Raw genomic sequence first — 6,692 nt, forward strand, 5'->3', positions numbered from 1 at the left:
CTTTCTTTAATTCTGTTACCTTTTATTTTTTTTTTCTTGCCTAATTCCTCTAGCTAGGCTTCTAGTACTATGTTGAATAGAGTGGTGAGTGGACACCTTTGTCTTGTTTCTGATCTTAGAGAACGAGCTTTCAACCTTTCACCATTGGGTGTGATATTAGCTATGGGCTTGTCATATATGACCTTCATTATGTTGAGATATGTTTCTTTTATGCCTAATTTTTAAGAGCTTTCTTCATGAATGGATGTTGAATTTTGTCAAATGCTTTTTTCTTTGCCTATTGAGATGGTCATGTGATTATTTTCTTTCATTGTATTAATGTGATCTATCACAATCACATGGGTTGGTATTGACCATACTTACATCCCAAGGATAAATCCCACTTGATCATGATGTATGAGCCTTTTAATATGCTGCTGAATTTTGTTTGCTGGTATTTTATTGAGAATTTTTACATCTGATTTCATCAAGGATTTGGCTTATAGTTTTCTTTTCTACTGGTACCCTTTTCTAGTTTTGGTATCAGGACAATGTTGGCTTTGTGAAATGAGTTTGGGAGTGTTCCCTCATCTTTGATTCTTTGGGAGAAGGATTGGTGTTAGTTCTTCTTTAAATGTTTGGTAAAATTTACCAATAAAGCCATCTGGGCATGAGCATTTCTTTGTTGGGAGATTTTTGATACTGATTCAGTCTTCTTACTGTAATTGGTCTCTTCACATTTTCTACTTATTTCTGATTTTGTTTAGGTAAGTTTTATGTTCCTAAGAATTTTTCCATTTCTTCTAAGTTGTCCAGTTTTTTGGCATATAGTTTTTCATAGTAGCCTCTTATGATCCTTTGAGTTTCTGTGGTATCAGTTGTAATGTTTCTTTTTTCACTTATAATTTTGTTGATTTTAATCCTTTCTCTTTTTTCCTTGGTTAGTCTAGCTAAGGATTTGTCAATTTTATCTTTTCAAAGAACCAACTTAGTTTGATTAATCTTTTCTATTTTTCTCTTCTCTAGTTCATTTATTTCTGCTCTAATCTTTTTTTTCTTCTTCTTCTTCTGCCTTCTTTTTCTTCTTCTTCTTCTGAATTAAATTGGAGAATTTAATTCATTGATATTTAAAGTAATTATCAATAGGTAAGTGCTTACTGTTGCCATTTTGTGAATTGTTTTCTCGTTATTTTGTAGATCTGTTGTTCCTTATTTCTTATCCTCCTGTCTTTTTGGTGTTTTGATATTTTTTGGTATCATATAGTTTGACTTTTTTGTCACTTCTTTTGTGTAATTACTGCAAGATTTTCCCTTGTGGTCACCATGAGCTTACATAAAATATCTTAAACTTATAACACCCTATTTTAATCTCATTATAACTGAACTTTAATAGGATTAGTAAACACTACACTTTTACTTCTCCTTCCACTTACATTTTAGATTATTACTGTTACAATCTATGTGTGTGTGTTTAATAGTAACAGATTATTGCAGTTATGGTTATTTTACTACATTCATTTTTTTTTAAAAATTTAAACTAGAGGGGAGCCTGGGTGGCTCAGTTGTTAAGTGTCTGCCTTTGGCTCAGGTCATGATCCCAGGGTGCTGGGATTGAGCCCCGCATCGGGCTCCCTGCTTGGTGGGAGGCCTGCTTCTCCCTCTCCCACTCCCCCCTGCTTGTGTTCCCTCTCTCGCTGTGTATCTCTCTTTGTCAAAAAAATAAAATCTTTAAAAAAATAAATTTAAACTAGAGTTGCAAGTGAATTATAGACCACTATTACCATACTGTAGAATTTAAGTATGACTATATGTTTACTATTACCAGTGATAAATTATACTACCTCTTTATGTATTTATGATATTAATCAGTGTTTTTGTTTTGCTTCCACTCAAAGAACTCACTTCTCATAAGGCAGATTTGGTGGTAATGAACTCCTTCAGCTTTTGTTTGTTGGAGAAAGCCTTTATACTTCCTTAATTTCTGAATGATAGCTTTGTTGGGTATAGAATTCTTGGTTGGCAGTTATTTTTTCTCAGTATTTTCAATGTGTTACTCCATTTTCTGGCCTGAAAAGTTTCTGTTGAGAAATCCACCTATAGTCTTATGGGTTTCCCTTGTATGTAACTTCTCTCTTTTCTCTTACTGATCTTAAAATTCTTTGTCTTTGACTTTTCACAATTTAATTATAATGTGTCTTGATGTAGCCCTATTTGGGTTCAACTTGTTTGAGATTCTTTAGGCCTCATGGATATGGATGTCCATTTTTCTTCCTAGGATCAGGAAGTTTTCAGCCATCATTGCTTTAAATATACTTTCTATCACTTTCTCTTTTTCTTCTTCTTCTGGAATTGCTATAATGCAAATATTGTTTCTTCTCGTGTCCCATAATACTTTAGGTTTTCTTCACTTTTTTATTCTTTTTTCTTTTTGGTCCTCTGACTCAGTAATTTCCAATGTCCTATCCTCCAGGTTGCTGATTCTTTCTTTTGCACACTCGAGTCTACTTTTGAAACTTGTTATTCAGTTCTTTAGTTCAATTATATTTTTCAGCTCAAGGATTTTTTTCTTCTTTCTTTCTTATTTATTTTTTGATGGTTGCTATTTCTTTGTTGAACTTCTCATTTTGTTCATGCATTGTTTTCCTAATTTTGTTCAGTTGTCTGTTTTTGTTTTCTTTGAGTTTACTAAACCTATTTAAGAAGATTATTCTGATTTCTTTGTCTCACAGTTCATAGAGCTCCATTTCTTTAAGGTCAGTTATTGGAGCTATATTAGTTTCCTTTGGTGGTGTCATATTTACCTGATTTTTTGTGTTCCTTGATTCCTCATATTGGTATCTGTGCATTTGAGTAATTGGGCTCCTCTTCCAGACTTTATAAGTTTGCTTTGGCAGAGACAGTTCTTCACCAGTCAGCTCAGTTTGTGTTTCTAGGTGTGTCTGCTGGTAATGTCCTTGGGCAGGTGAAGTCTGCTATTATGGTCTGTTTTGGGGCAAGGCAACTGTTTGAGCTTTAAGGACAGGGATTTGGGAGGGGGAGTGTTCCACTGACTGAGAACAATTGGATAGGGCTACTGACTTGATTTCCTACCCAAGTAAGGGATGGGTTCCATAGTTGCCTGTATTCTCTCTTCAGGCTTACAGATAGTCAGGACTAGGTACTATATTCAGTAATAGTTGGATCTAAGAATTAGCTTCCCTTCCCTGGCAATGCAGCAGGATAGGACTCAGGGCCTTTGCAGTTTGTTATTTAGGGACCCAAATCAGGGTAGAGTATGCACTGAATTCTCTGGTCAAGTCAGGTTATCAGTTTTGTTCTACAAATGGGGAAAACCACTGGCTGTGCTGTCTAAGTGTTACTGTATGTAGGGCTATTGAATAAGCTGTGCAGCTTCTAGTGTGCTCTAGTTAGGTTTCCTGGTTAGACAGGCTGAAGGGTCTATTCAGCAATGAACTGGGCTATGAATTAGATCCTCTTCCTAGGTGCCGTGGGGGAAGCAGCTCTAAAGTCAATAAAGCTCTTTGTAGTCTTAAACTCAAGCTGACTTGCATCCTAAGTTCTCTGATGGAATAGGACACTGGCTTTGTTCTGCAAACTATTGCCTCTGCCCACCTATCTCTTGACTTGAGTCAAGCAAGATAGCCAGCTTCCAGGAGTTATTTCCAGGCCTTCTGGTAGATGATGCTAGAAGACATTCTCCAATATGGATGGGGCTGTCTCAGCCCTCTTGCCTTAGAGAGAATGGGTGGGGCCTCTCCAAACTACTCTCAATTTTCCAAACAGGTTCTCCTGCTGGGAGGGACTGGGAGCTACCCTCAGCCTTGGCTATGAATTAATTCTCCTGGCTATGCATAGCACAAGAATACTCTGTGGTAGGTACTAGCTTTGCTGTGGGGGCAGTCAGCTCTGCCTGCTTGCCTCTTGGCTTGAGCATGGTGATTTGCACAGCTTCTAGGAGTTGTCACCAGTCCTTCTGGTTAGATAGATGGGGCTGGAAGACACTCTCCCCAACAGGTGGGGCTGTGGTCAGTTTCTTGCCATGTAATAGGCAAATCAGGCTTTAGGTACAGCAAAACTCCTTGTTTGAGGATCCAAATCGGACAGATATGCACCCCATGGCATTCTCTGGTCAGAGTGCACCCCCAACTTGGTTCTTCAGGTGAGCAAAACTGCTGGTTGGGACTACTACTTGGGCACTGCAGGTCTCTGCCAAGATCCATGTGCTGATTGTTGCAGCTTCTCCCCCTTCTCCATCACAGTCAGATTCCCAGCAGTTGAGCCCTGAGGATTCACCTTCAATCTCCATGGTGCAACATCTAAGTAAGGGCTCCTGAGAAGTGACTCACAATGCTGGGAGAACTGGTTGTCCCTGTGGCTTCTCTTTTCCCAGTGGAGGAACTGAAGGCTCAGGGCAGCTGTTTCCATGTGATATTGCACTGGCCTGGGAGAGGGGATGTGGTCAATGTGTAGCCACTTGTCTTACCCTTCTAATCCAGTCTGTCTTGGTCTCTGTGGTACAGGGGGTGCTTCAGCCTTACTCCCATGTCCTAGGAGTTGTCAGTGGTGTCTTGTTCTTGAATAGATGTTACTTGTTTTCCTTGGGTGTGTGTGGGGAGGGTGGTGGGTTGAAGTCAGGAATAACCTATGTAACCATCTTGATGGCTTCCCCTTGGGGGTCATTTTTAAATTTGTCCACCACACCTGCCCTTCCCACTTTCATTTCTCCCTCATCTGGATAAGGAACTCCCTCTCTGTGATTCTAAAGTGCTTAAACTCACTCAGCTATTGAAAAATCAATTACATTATAACATACACATTTTCCCCTGCTAGCGTATAAACTTCATGAGGGCAGAAATAGTCTATTTTTGCCACTTCTGTATATAACTTCATGTATAATAAACTTTTATTGACTGATGATTTGTTCATGAGACTATGAATTATCTCTATAACCAGTGGTTAGTACATTGGCTAGCACATGGTAAGCATTCAACCAAAGTTTGTCAAATGACTGCTTAGTTGAAAATGTTGCTATTATTGAGATATTCAGGAGTATTTTACTCCGTGATTTCTTTGATCATTTAAGATTAAAGGGACTCCTTAAAATATTAGTAACCAGTTACAAATATCCATGGCTTAAGTTAATAGCACAGCTGGCATTAGACTATATGGACAGAAAGGGATATTCCAGAGAGTAGGAGCTATTCTGTGAATTCCATTTCTCTGACTTCTCTGACATAGCCTGAAAGTATTCTTGATTATGGTGAGGGAAGTTGTATACCTCAAATCACAGGCTTAATTTCTCATTGTATGCCAGGGCCCAGTAGCCATGCCTTGTGAAACAAAAATAAAAGCGGTTTCTAGCATTCTTCCTTCCATTTCTTTCTCCTTATTTACCAAGCAGATGGCATGGCTGTAGATGGAGAACTCTCATTTCTGGAGTGACCCTTCTCCTTGTAAACTGAGGAATATTCTTAATTATAGAAACGATAGTATAAATTGTGATTAGTTTTCTGGGCCAGCCCACAATATAGGTCTAACTTATTAAGTGGTTGAAATATTGTCTTTTTTGCAACTAAAGTTCTAAGAAAGAGTATTTGGGAAAGATATTTATACTATTATATTCTATAGATGAAACAGTTTTCTGTGGGCTAGGCTGAGGGCCTGCACAGTAATTGTAAACCTCCATTTGAAATATGGTTCTCTGTGATATTCATTAATTAATTCCTTAATTCATTTGTTTAATAAACTTTTCTGAAGCCATTCCTCTGTGCTAGAGCACTACTAATACATGCTATTATAGCCCTCGGGAGATGACAGTACCAAAAAGAGAAGCATCTATGTAAACTGATAATTATTATTTAACACGAAATTTGTGTCAAAAGGAAGATTCACACGCATTGCTTTGGGGGTCAATGAGGAGTTTGCCTGATGGAGAACTTGAACCTTTCTTAAAGAATTAAAAGGCATTTATCACAAGTAGAAGGTTGTAGAAGGCATTTTAAGCCAAGAAACAATACAAAGCCACAAAGTTCTGGAAGGAATCGTGTCATTTAGGAATGACCAGCAGAAGTCTAGTGGAAATAGATGATGAGAAGTGATGGGAAATGTAGAAAATGCTTGTCAGAGTCTTGAATGAAAAGGTACTATGATAAGGAGTTTGAAATGTCTTTAGAAGAGGTTCAGTGATATTTATACAGGAAAATGACTGGATCTGATTTGTGGGAGCAGAAATGTCCATTAGAAGGCTCATGAAAATGCCCAAGTGAGCAGCAATGATGGCCTTATTTATGGCAGTGGCAGCACAGTTTCAAAGGAGGATATTCATGCAAGAGAGGATACTGAAATAGAAATAACAGGATTTGGTGGCAATTAAAGAGGCAGTAGCAGAGGGCAGCAAGATGGGTAATGGTGCTAAAAGAAATTAGGGGGAGAAAGAGTAGAGAATATTGCAGAGATTTGTGTTTGAGGAACTTGGGAAATTACTGTTCATGGAATATGAGAGAACGAGCTGATTTGTAGTGATAGATAATGACTAGGTGATGTTTGAAGTGGAATTACAGTTTTAAAACTCAAGATCCCACACCATTTCCTGAAAATCACTTCCAAGCATCAGTTTCTCCTTTTACTTGTTCAATATCTTGGGCCAAAGGAGAAATTGGTTTTGTTCTTGTTCTGATGTATGTTCTAGACAATAGACCACACTCTTAAGTCAG

The sequence above is a fragment of the Eumetopias jubatus genome, unplaced genomic scaffold (genome assembly GCF_037043125.1).
Source record: "Eumetopias jubatus isolate StellerSeaLion01/CBP00866 unplaced genomic scaffold, mEumJub1_p1.0 scaffold_4, whole genome shotgun sequence".
Lineage (NCBI taxonomy): Eukaryota > Metazoa > Chordata > Mammalia > Carnivora > Otariidae > Eumetopias > Eumetopias jubatus.